Source organism: Taudactylus pleione, unplaced genomic scaffold, assembly GCF_031769625.1.
Source record: "Taudactylus pleione unplaced genomic scaffold, aTauple2 ptg000218l, whole genome shotgun sequence".
Taxonomy (NCBI): Eukaryota; Metazoa; Chordata; class Amphibia; order Anura; family Myobatrachidae; genus Taudactylus; species Taudactylus pleione.
The window spans coordinates 10,150,443-10,163,548 of NW_028284620.1; the positions used below are offsets into that span (position 1 = coordinate 10,150,443).

Below are 13,106 nucleotides of genomic sequence, written 5' to 3' on the forward strand. Positions count from 1 at the left end.
TTTTTATGTTTTAAATAAACCTGTTTTTTATAGTTAATGTCCATTAAGCGATTTCCATTTTATACCTGCGCCCTCATTGGTGTCCAGTTTCACCTTTATGTTTTAAGCTTCATGTTATTAAGACAACACAGTATTACCCATTGGGGTGCTGCTAGTTTACAATATTTTCTCTATATTTATTAGACATGAGCTGTTCGGATTCCTTGGAGTCTGAACTAACCCGAACATCAGGAATCCGAGTCAATCCAAGCGATGGCTTTGGTCTTTCCGTCTGACTAGGATTCCACTTTGAGGCGAAACATCATCCTCGTGGCGTTGGATTCTCACGGGTTTTGTATTCTATTAAAGGGACCTTGGACGAGACTTCCTTGTCAGGCACACTGCTGTATGCTGCAATTTACTCTGCTATATACGCTGTGCTGTGTCCAGACTCACAGGTGGCTGTGCTGCTTAGTCAGTGTGTATAGGGGGTGTACGCTGCTGTATGCTGTGCTGTACTCTGCTGTATATAGGCTGTGCTGTGTCCATTAGACATTCATGTGCATATATAAGCCCTGTGGCTCCAGTCCACACAGGAATAGAGCTGTGACAACAAAGAAATAAATTAAATAATTGTACAGTTAGGTGGGTACTGTTCATGTGCATATATAAGCCCTGTGTCTCCAGTCCACACAGGAATACAGCTGTGACATAAAAAATATAGATTAAATAATTGTACTGTTTGGTGCTCTTTGTTCATGTACATATATAAGCCACGCAGTGTTCTGCGAATTGAAAAATAGATAATGTTCCGTTTAGAGAAGAGCACTGTTGCTGCAGCTGCTTCCACAAGTCATGGTGATGATGCTAGTCCTTCAATGTCATCTTCTAAAGCCGATGCTCAAAGGCATAGAGAGTCTAAGGGCCTGATTCAGAGCCGGACGCTCTGACCAGAGCGCTCGCTCTGAATCAGGGCCCTCCTCCATGAAAATGGAGCGTCCTCCTGGACGCTCGTATAGCTGTGGGTCACCACCCACAGCATATACGAGCGTCCAAAAAGATGGTCGCGATGGTCTTGACCATCGCGACCATCGGACTTGCAACGGAGACCCTGCGGTAGGGTCTCCCTGCCACAAGCCCTGGAGTGATTTTCGCTCTCTCAGAGCCAAAATCACTCCCACTGACAGCACTAGTGATGTCAGTGGGGCCGGCTTCAGACGGTAGGCGTTCCCATGGGAATGCCTCCATCTGGCAGGCACGCCCCCGGCACACCCACCAAAGGGGGCGTGCTGTCAATCAACATCGACAGCACGCCCCCTTTGGTACGAGACCCGGAGCGATGGGAAGCCCGTCGCTCCCCGGGTCTCGCGCATGCCCACGACGGAGCTCCCTCCGTCGTGTGCATGCGCAGTGGGGAACATCGACCCACTTGCGAGCGTACTGCCGCTTGCGAGTGGGTCTGAATGACCCCCTAAGTCAGGGCATCTTGTATTAAAAAAACAATATACAGTGCTAAAGAAAAAAACGCATCTAATAAAGGGAAAGTGTGGTGCAGAAAAACATGAAATTGCCAACATGTTATTCACCATATGCAGTGGCAAGGAAAGATTGAGGCCTTGGCCTTTATTTATGAGTGTTGGTTCTGCAAGTGTCAGTGAGTCATCTTCATCTACCTCTCATGATGATGGAAGACCTTAAAACTCAGAGTGTAGAAGAGGTGTAAAAACAATTAACACCACTAAGACAGGAGAACAAACTGCATTCAGAAACAGAAATGTCACAAATCCCTGAGGAGAGTCTAAGTGTGTCCATGAGTGCGATGTGGGAGCCTGACCTTTCTAATATTGTTGCACTCACAGAGAAGCCCCTTCCACCTTTCCTGCTCCCCCTGCAAATGTGAGGATGAGGAGCACAAATATAGCTGATGACATAGAAAGTGAGGATGCTACCAAGTAAGTGCAAGAGGATGAGGGGAATATTTCTGTAGCTGACACCAGCACTAATGAGGATGTTGAGGATGAGGATGTTGTTTGTGTAAATCATGCACCAGTGGTAGCAGATCTTGGCCATGATAAGAGGAAGGCCATTTGCATGCCTGGGCATAGGACCAACAAATTCACAAATGTGTTGAATTATTTTTAACCATATCGTGAAAACAATTATCAAGTCATCTGTAGAGTTTGTAAAACCATGGTAAGTAGAGGTAGGGTTATTAATCATCTAGGAACCTCCTACCTGTTACATCATTTACAGCGAACTCATGAAAATTTTTTGACAACATCAGAAACTGGTGCTAAAAAATAACAACAAGCAGTCCAGCATCAGCTAGCTCCCTTCTATCAAGTTCAACTAGATCCCAGCACATGCAATCTCTACCGCCAACACCTTCATCCTCAATATCCACAGCAATGATTGGAGGTAGTCCTACATCCAATTTGTTAAGGCTAGGTGACTCCTCCTAAACAAAAGCAGTCAGCCTTACTTTTCCAGGATGTTTTGTTGCATGACGATGTTTTGTTGTGTAAATTGAAGTATACTAAAATTGACAAGACTTGACATTGGCGCTGAATTTCTTTACCGAGTAAACATGATGCTCAGATCTGCCTGGTAATCTTGATGCATGCTTACTTGTCAGTGCAATTGCTGCGGCCAGTGGTTGGTTGTTCCATGAGGACAGATATCAGTTGAACAAATACCAGTTCAGTTATGTTTTAGCTCTTTTGGGTCTATCTCCCAACGAGTTTGGCACTCATTCATTTTGGATTGCTGTGGGCACTCCTGCTGCTGCATCGGGTTTTTCAGCTTCCGAAATCCAGGTTTTGGGTCATTGGAAGTTATCAGTGTTTCGGAAATATGTTTGGAAAAGTAAAGTGACTGCTTCTTCTTCCTTGGCATGCTAACCAGAGGCAAGTGCCACTTGCAGTATTTTGCAGGGGTCTGTGAGGGATTTGTTTTTCCTATGTTAAGGCATCAAGAAATTTAGTTTAAACAAATAATGAATGTAGAAAAGATTCTGTAGGTCTTTCTGTTTTATCTCCAGTCAGGTTATCATGATACGTCCTTCTGATAATTGTGTAGTTTTGTTATGTGGCTCTGGCTATATGTTTTTCCCATTTGCTATTTTGCCGAGTATGTTGGGACAACAGTCTTGACTCTTTTGCGGGTTTATGTGGTTGGCCATCATTCCACACCACAAGTGGAGGCATTTAGTTATTAATGGAGCACAGCAGAAGGTCAATTCAGCAGTGGCCTGTTTTCTATGTTTGAGAGGTGGTATGGTGATTAGGCACCATCTCATTACATTTATGGATGCACATGTGTTTCATACTGATGGGTTTCATTTGATCAATTAGAGTCTTTTCCTTGTTATTGGAGGATTGTTAAGGAGTTTTGGAGTTGGTTTAGTTCTTAGGGGTCTATTTACTAAGCCTTGGATGGATATAAAGTGAACAGAGATAAGGTACCAGCCAATCAGCTCCTAACTGTCATTTTTCTAACACAGCCTGTGACATGGCAGTTAGGAGCTGATTGGCTGGTACCTTATCTCCATTCACTTTATCTCCATCCAAGGCTTCGTAAATAGACCACTTATACCACTTTCAGACAGAAAAATCCCAAAATCCCAAAAACCCGTGTTTTTCCCGCATCGTTCAACCCGAGAAGGACCCGGGAATTTGCTCCTAACCCCCTTTCACACAGCACATAATTCCCGGGAAATTCCTGGGTCGACCCCTTTCACATAGAACCCAGATTATCCCTGCAATATACAGTGTGTTATAATAAATAGACTGCTTTATGGCACACAGAGATGAGGTCATGAAAAGTGGGTGGTGACTGCTCACTGCATTGCACTGGAAACTTAAATACAATGACATAGCATAGAGGACACAAGTGTTGTTTTGTAATCAAATTTTTTTTATTTGAAATGCTCATGTTATATCACATGTAACACCTTCTGTATTAAATTTAAAGTGCTTCTTTTATTTTTCAACAAATATGCATTAATCATTAACAACATGGCCTTAATGCATTCAACAATTTAAATATAAATATATATATATATATTAGGGGTGTGCACCGGCCACTTTTCGTGTTTTGTGTTTTGGTTTTGGATCTGGATCTTTCTTCGTGTTTTGGATCTGGATTGGTTTTGCCAAAACCACCCTTGCGTGTTTTGGGTTCTGGGTTTTGTGTTTTGTATCTGTATTTTTTTTAAAAAAAGCATAAAAACAGCTAAAATCACAGAATTTGTAGGTTTTTCTGCTCCTATGCTATTATTAACCTCAATAACCTTAATTTCCACTCATTTCCAGTCTATTCTGAATACCTCACACCTCACAATAGTGTTTTTATGTCCAAAAGGTTGCACCGAGGTAGCTGGATGACTATGCTAAGCGACACAAGTGGGCGGCACAAACACGTGACCCATCTAGGCGTGAAACTGCAGTGGCAGACAGGATGGCATTGAAAAACTAGGCCCCAAACTGTACATAATGCAAAGAAAAAAAAGAGGTGCAAGATGGAATTGTCCTTGGGCCCTCCCACCCACCCTTATGTTGTATAAACAGGACATGCACACTTTAACAAACCAATCATTTCAGCGCCAGGGTCTGCCACACAACTGTGGCTGAAATGATTGGTTCGTTTGGGCCCCCACAAAACAAGCTGGCAATTTATCTGTCCCTGCACAAACTGGCTCTACGGAGGCAAGATGTCAGCCTCATCCTCCTCATCCACCGATTCCTCACCCTCTTCAGTGTGTACATCCTCATCCTCACAGAGTATTAATTCGTCCCTGCTGGAACCACAGGTCCCTCTGTACGTTCTGGAGGCTGGTCTCCCTGGAAGAGTTGATAATTCATTTTATGAACATCATCTTCTCCACATTTTGTGGAAGCAACCTCCTACGCCTTTCGCTGACAAGGTTCCCGGCTGCACTAAACACTCTTTCGGAGTACACACTGGAGGGGGGGCAACTCAGGTAAAATAGAGCCAGTTTGTACAGGGACCTCCAAATTGCTTCTTTTTCCTGCCAGTACAGGTACGGACTGTCTGACATGCCTACTTGGATGCTGTCACCGATGTAATCCTTTAACAGACAGACGCACGCTTGTCGCTGCTGCTTTGAGGATTCAAGTGCGGCTACAGCCCACACAATTCACAAAGACAGAAAAAAAAAGAATATTTTTATTGTTTGTGGAGCACACTTTGAGGGTTACACCACCCTTTAACAGACAGACGCACGCTTGTCGCTGCTGCTTTGAGGATGCAAGTGCGGCTACAGCCCACACAATTCACAAAGACAGAAAAAAGAAGAAGAATATTTTAATTGTTTGTGTAGAACACTTTGAGGTGTCACCACCCTTTAACAGACAGACGCACGCTTGTCGCTGCTGCTTTAAGGATGCAGGTGCGGCTACAGCCCACACATTTCACAAAGACCAAAAAAAAAAAGAACAATATTTTAATTGTTTGTGTAGAACACTTTGAGGTGTCACCACCCTTTAACAGACAGACGCACGCTTGTCGCTGCTACTTTAAGGATGCAGGTGCGGCTACAGCCCACACAATTCACATAGACAGAAAAAAAAAGAACAATATTTTAATTGTTTGTGTAGCACACTTTGAGGGTGTCACCACCCTTTAACAGACAGACGCACGCTTGTCGCTGCTGCTTTGAGGATGCAAGTGTGGCTACATCGCACACAAGTCACAAACACATTAAAAAAATAGTTTTTTATTTTTTGGAACACTTTGAGAGTTACACCACCCTTTAACAGACAGACGCACGCTTGTCGCTGCTGCTTTAAGGATGCAGGTGCGGCTACAGCCCACACATTTCACAAAGACCGAAAAAAAAAGAACAATATTTTAATTGTTTGTGTAGAACACTTTGAGGGTGTCACCACCCTTTAACAGACAGACGCACGCTTGTCGCTGCTGCTTTAAGGATGCAGGTGCGGCTACAGCCCACACAATTCACAAAGACAGAAAAAAAAAGAACAATATTTTAATTGTTTGTGTAGCACACTTTGAGGGTGTCACCACCCTTTAACAGACAGACGCACGCTTGTCGCTGCTGCTTTAAGGATGCAGGTGCGGCTACAGCCCACACATTTCACAAAGACCCAAAAAAAAGAACAATATTTTAATTGTTTGTGTAGCACACTTTGAGGGTGTCACCACCCTTTAACAGACAGACGCACGCTTGTCGCTGCTGCTTTAAGGATGCAGGTGCGGCTACAGCCCACACAATTCACAAAGACAGAAAAAAAAAGAACAATATTTTAATTGTTTGTGTAGCACACTTTGAGGGTGTCACCACCCTTTAACAGACAGACGCACGCTTGTCGCTGCTGCTTTAAGGATGCAGGTGCGGCTACAGCCCACACAATTCACAAAGACAGAAAAAAAAAGAACAATATTTTAATTGTTTGTGTAGCACACTTTGAGGGTGTCACCACCCTTTAACAGACAGACGCACGCTTGTCGCTGCTGCTTTGAGGATGCAGGTGGAATCTAGACGGGATTTGGAACCGAGGACACACTTCCTCCATCAATTGTCTAAATCCCACTGCACTAATGTCGGATACCGGACGCACGTCTAACACCAACATAGCAGTCAAGGCCTCAGTTATACGTTTTGCTTCAGGATGACTGCTGTCGTACTTCATCCTCATCGCTAGGGACTGTTGGAGGGTCAATTGTTTAGTAAAAGTAATGATGTTCCTACTTCCTCTCTGGGATGATGAACAACTCCCAGCAGCAGCAACAGCACTAGGAGGAAGTGGTTCTTGATCTTTCCCTATTTTATTTTTATCGGAGAAAGTTTGGTCCTCCATTTATGTTATATTGATATATATACGTGCGGCTAAAGCGCACACAAACACAGAAAATATTATTTTATTTTTGCTGGAGAGTAGTGCACTTTGTGGGTTACACCACCCTTTAAGAAATGAGCCAGCCGGCTCTTTACTTATGGGACACAGGCGCACGCTTGGCGCTGCTCCTTTGTTGATGCACGTGCAGCCACAGTGCACACAATTCACAAACACAGAAAATAATTTTTTTTTTGGTTTGGACTGGAGTGTACTTTCGGGGGTTACAGCACCCTTAACGGTCAAGCCAGCCGGCCCTTTACTTATGACACAGGCGCACGCTTGGCACTACTTTGTTGATGCACGTGCGGCTACTGCGCACACAATTCACAAACACAGAAAATAATTTTTTTTTTGGTTTGGACTGGAGTGTACTTTCGGGGGTTACAGCACCCTTAACAGTCAAGCCAGCCGGCCCTTTACTTATGACACAGGCGCACGCTTGGCACTACTTTGTTGATGCACGTGCGGCTACTGCGCACACAATTCACAAACACAGAAAATAATTTTTTTTTTGGTTTGGACTGGAGTGTACTTTCGGGGGTTACAGCACCCTTAACGGTCAAGCCAGCCGGCCCTTTACTTATGACACAGGTGCACGCTTGGCACTACTTTGTTGATGCACGTGCGGCTACTGCGCACACAATTCACAAACACAGAAAATAATTTTTTTTTTGGTTTGGACTGGAGTGTACTTTCGGGGGTTACAGCACCCTTAATGGTCAAGCCAGCCGGCCCTTTACTTATGACACAGGCGCACGCTTGGCACTACTTTGTTGATGCACGTGCGGCTACTGCGCACACAATTCACAAACACAGAAAATAATTTTTTTTTTGGTTTGGACTGGAGTGTACTTTCGGGGGTTACAGCACCCTTAACGGTCAAGCCAGCCGGCCCTTTATTTATGACACAGGTGCACGCTTGGCACTACTTTGTTGATGCACGTGCGGCTACTGCGCACACAATTCACAAACACAGAAAATAATTTTTTTTTTGGTTTGGACTGGAGTGTACTTTCGGGGGTTACAGCACCCTTAACGGTCAAGCCAGCCGGCCCTTTACTTATGACACAGGCGCACGCTTGGCACTACTTTGTTGATGCACGTGCGGCTACTGCGCACACAATTCACAAACACAGAAAATAATTTTTTTTTTGGTTTGGACTGGAGTGTACTTTCGGGGGTTACAGCACCCTTAACGGTCAAGCCAGCCGGCCCTTTACTTATGACACAGGCGCACGCTTGGCACTACTTTGTTGATGCACGTGCGGCTACTGCGCACACAATTCACAAACAGAAAATAATTTTTTTTTTGGTTTGGACTGGAGTGTACTTTCGGGGGTTACAGCACCCTTAACGGTCAAGCCAGCCGGCCCTTTACTTATGACACAGGCGCACGCTTGGCACTACTTTGTTGATGCACGTGCGGCTACTGCGCACACAATTCACAAACACAGAAAATAATTTTTTTTTTGGTTTGGACTGGAGTGTACTTTCGGGGGTTACAGCACCCTTAACGGTCAAGCCAGCCGGCCCTTTACTTATGACACAGGCGCACGCTTGGCACTACTTTGTTGATGCACGTGCGGCTACTGCGCACACAATTCACAAACACAGAAAATAATTTTTTTTTTGGTTTGGACTGGAGTGTACTTTCGGGGGTTACAGCACCCTTAACGGTCAAGCCAGCCGGCCCTTTACTTATGACACAGGCGCACGCTTGGCACTACTTTGTTGATGCACGTGCGGCTACTGCGCACACAATTCACAAACACAGAAAATAATTTTTTTTTTGGTTTGGACTGGAGTGTACTTTCGGGGGTTACAGCATCCTTAACGGTCAAGCCAGCCGGCCCTTTACTTATGACACAGGCGCACGCTTGGCACTACTTTGTTGATGCACGTGCGGCTACTGCGCACACAATTCACAAACACAGAAAATATATTATTTTTTTAGCACTTGGGGGGAGCACCCCTGATGGACAGAGCACCCCCTGGACAACACTGCAGCACTCCTTTAGGACTGGGACACTGCACAGGACTTTGGAGTGGACACAGCCCCTATGGAGAACTGACTGCACAACACAGTCCAGCCAGCCCCTATGGACTTTGAAGTAGTGGACACAGCCCCTATTAACAACAGCAGCACAGCACAACACAGCCAGCCCCTATGGACTTTGAAGTAGTGGACAACAGCAGCACTACACTACACTACACTACACAGCCCTAACTCCCACCCTCCCTCTTCACTGTCCACAGCCGAGTGAGAAAATGGCGCCGACGTGGGTACCTTATATAGGATCCAAATCCCGCGAGACTCGGAAGGCGGGATGATGACGTTTTGCCTCGATTTCAGATCCGAGTCAGGCGGGAAAAGTCGAGCCTGATTCGGATCGGACTCGGATCAGGGGGGCTCGGGGGGGTTCGGATTTCAGAAATCCGAACCCGCTCACCCCTAATATATATATATATATATATATAAAGACAATAGAAAAATAGGTTGTGCTGTCATGGAACTGAAAATTATAATAGGGGAGGCACCCCAACTATTAGAACTGTGTGTCAGGGCCAGCCTTAGAAACAACACATATACAGTATACATTTGGTAATACAGCAGCCACATATGGGAGAAAGCTCACGACTGGCCTGTTAAGTGCAGTATACAAATTTTTTAATACAAAACAAATGGAGGTAATTTGTGTACATTCTAAATTATGTACACCCCCATATATACACGTAGCTGACTTAAAGGGCACCCACACATTGCCCTAAGCTCTTGCCAGGCCTGTTAAGGGCAGAATAAACAATATTGTCAAAAACAACAAGCTTCAACAAAAAAGAAATCTAAACTAGACAGCAAACATGTAAAACATCATACAAGTCTACAACTGTCTGTAGGCAGTGCTGACAATAGTGCTAAGTGGAGTGTTATGATGAGTGCCATCTGACAACTATGCACTCTGCCATTCTGTGTATTAATCCCCATGCCATCTGCATAAGTATGCACAGTGCCATATTGATTAGTATTCCTGTGCCGTCTGGACTATTATGCACAGTGACATGTGGTGTGCTAGGCACTGTGCCCTCTGGACTGGTATTGGCATGTGGACTGCTCTGTACAGTCACATGTGGATTACTATTCCCTGTGCCATCTGGATAACTATGCACTATGCCATGTGGAGTAGCATGAGGTGGATTGGAGGGGTTACTTTGCAGAAATGGTAGCCCTCTGCTATGCTGTTGGTAATTTCTAACAGGACCCTCAGAGTACTGAGGAGGATACATTACATAAGGTTGTGGAGTGTGTAACCTAGACACTAGACCATTAAGGAAGGACATATGTGCCTCTCTGTTTTCACGTGAAATTCGTTCGTGTAGACCAACAAGCTGACAAATGAATTTTGTAACTCTCTTTCATTGTCAAAGAAGCGCTGGAGTCAGGCATCCTCCTGTGTCTGGAATTCAGCATTGGAATCTTGCAGCTGATTAACCAGGATTCTGGTCATTGTGCGCGTTGCTAGCTCCATCTTGGAAGTTTTTTCCTTCCAGTCTGGTACTTCAAAGGCTAGGAATAGAAGAAAAGAATAGATACATTTACAAATGAAATCAAAGCAGTAATGTCAACATATATGTGCTTGCGGCCTACTGCACACTAGCTTCACATTGCAACAGATACATTGAGTTTGGATTTCAGCATAGTAAAATCAGCATAGTCATACTATAATGACAAGTCAATACAGGACAATGTTAACATTCCCAAAAATTAATAAGTGGATGTATAGTAACTTACTGTTCCAGCGCATTGTCGGAGTCTCAGGGCCTGATTCAGAGCCGGATGCAGTTAGTGCTCGCTCGTTCAGAAAAAGGGGGTGGCTATTCAAATGAACCGTTCGCTCTTTGTGGTCTGTTGCCGCCTCTATGTCTGAAGGAGCGAACAAAACTTGCGGTAATTTTTTGGAAAAATACGCCCCCTGGCCGCTCGCATCCTACGTCATGTCCGCTATTTATTAGATTAATCGAGTACATCGACCAGCGTATGAACTGCTCACTATTCTTGTGGTTGGTTTTTGCTACCACAATCTTGCGAGCAGTTCTGGCTATAAAATAACCCAGTGACGTGGTCACTGACGCTGCTGTATTAATTATGCACACCCTTAAAATGCCCGTTTTGACCTTTAAGCACGCCTGCGTTCGGATCTCCACTCCCCGTTTTCAAGCACCTGCACCTGTTACCACCCACATACACCTCCTCCTGTCACTCAAAATAGCAGGCATTCGTTGTTTAGCGAATAAACGAATTTCGGCCACACTGACTGGTTACGCCATGCGTATAACGATCCGTACGCATGCGCAGTTGGGCAAACATCGCTCGGAGCGAACGAGCGGCAGCTTACGAGCGGCTCTGAATCAGGCCCTCAGTCTGTGCAGGAGTTGGCGTCCCACTCGCACTGCTTCCACTCACCTCAACCACACTCTCAAGTGTATTGGTGTCTGGGACCCCCATGGCAGCCATCAGATCTGTGTCACTTATCTCTGTGATGTCATCAAACAGTATTGGTGGTGTCATTGGGCAAGATTGGCTGTTCTCTGGGGTAACACTTCGTGAAGATGCACAACTAGAATGCACAACCAGACGATGATATGGCAATGGGATTAATCAGTGCAGAATTGCAAAGACTTCATTACACTGATCGTAGTAAACCCATTCCATTCTGGCATCACCACTTTTCCACCTGTTATGGTCGTGAACTTTGTTGTAGTATTTGCGTACAACTTTCAGTTTCTTCACTACCTGCTGCTGGGTCCGCACAATGCCCCTTGAGGTGAGGATCTTAGCTATGTTTGTGTAGACTATCGTGTCCTTCACTGTGCCACTGATCTGTATGCGGATCTCTTCCTCCCCTCTGACTGCCAGCAGCTCACGGATCTCCTCTTCTTTCCAGTGTGCCATGCTTATTTATCTCTCTCCTTTTCTGCAGCACAATTATGACATCAGGCGCCAGCGCCACTGGCCCGCCCACTCAGCCAATCAGGGAGACCCAGCCACTCAGCCAATCAGCCTGTGCACCGCCATCTCAGCCAATAAGCGCTGTTTACTATGCCCGGAGTAGAAAAACCCTGGTTGGCGCCTTTCAGACAGCCGCAAACCCGTGTAAGACCCGGGAAAAACCCAGGTAAATACCTGGGTCGAAATACCGGGATTTAGGTCTGGTGTTGACCCTTTCAGACAGAAAAAAAACCCGGGTCGACCAGGCTAGAGCCGGAAAATTATCGGGTTCTTTTCCCTTTCTGAAAGGGGTATTAGTGGTCTATTTACTAAGCAGTGTTAGGAGACAGAGTGAAAAGTGATAAGGTCCCAGCCAATCAGCTCCCAACTATCATTTTTCAAACACAGCCTGTGAGACGGGAGTTGGGAGCTGATTGGCTGGCACCTTATCACTTTTCACTCTGTCTCCTAACACTGCTTAGTAGTAATGAAGCAGTTAACAGCTGTAACTAGAGGTTATTTTTCAGTGGTATCAAACAACGGTAAATGCAGGTATTAGGTGTCTCATTTCAGGAGGGAGGGACCTGGTTCAGAGAAGTACACAATGCTAATATTTACAAGGTTGAGCAATAATATTGGTAAACTGCGCATGCGTCTAAGTCTCACTTTGCATGCCTCAAGGTACATTACCGTAGTTGCTCACAGCGACTTTTTACTTACTTGTGATTGACAGTCAGGGAGCGTTTGTGGAAAGAAACAGGGAGTGGTGGCAAAGAAATGTCTTAACCAAGTGTATATTGCTAAATAACAACTAAAAGGACAAGGAACAAAACAATTGTGATGCTCTGAAAGTTTGTACAGTGCTGCACCACTAGCACCAGGTTCAGGTGTGTTCGAAATGCTTCGGTGGCCGATTTCCCCGTGCTAAGATAGGACACACCGTGACAGAGAGGCAAGCCTGTATTCCCCTTTTGCAGACACAAGGTGCAATGCAATTTTATTGTAACCAATCAAAGATTAACAATTGACACAGGAATGTTTACCATTCACAGGTTAGGCGACATGAATTTCACTTTTCAATGTCAAGGTATTTATTTATTACCTCCCCATCCTCTACCGGAGACCCCAGCTGGCAAGCAAGTGTAAACTACAAGAACCACAATTTCTGCAGAACTTTACTTTACCTAAACCTGCTGGTCGAGTTTGTATCAATAATGCACCGGCAGCTTATAGCTTTAAAATACAGTCTGTGCTATGCTCCT

At 45.0% G+C, this 13,106-nt stretch overlaps 1 pseudogene; it reads right to left on the reverse strand.

Annotated features, from left to right (window-relative positions):
* Window positions 1-2,679: 2,679 nt before the first annotated feature.
* Window positions 2,680-11,808, reverse strand: LOC148517385 (uncharacterized; annotated as a pseudogene).
* Between the last annotated feature and the right edge of the window lie 1,298 nt (window positions 11,809-13,106).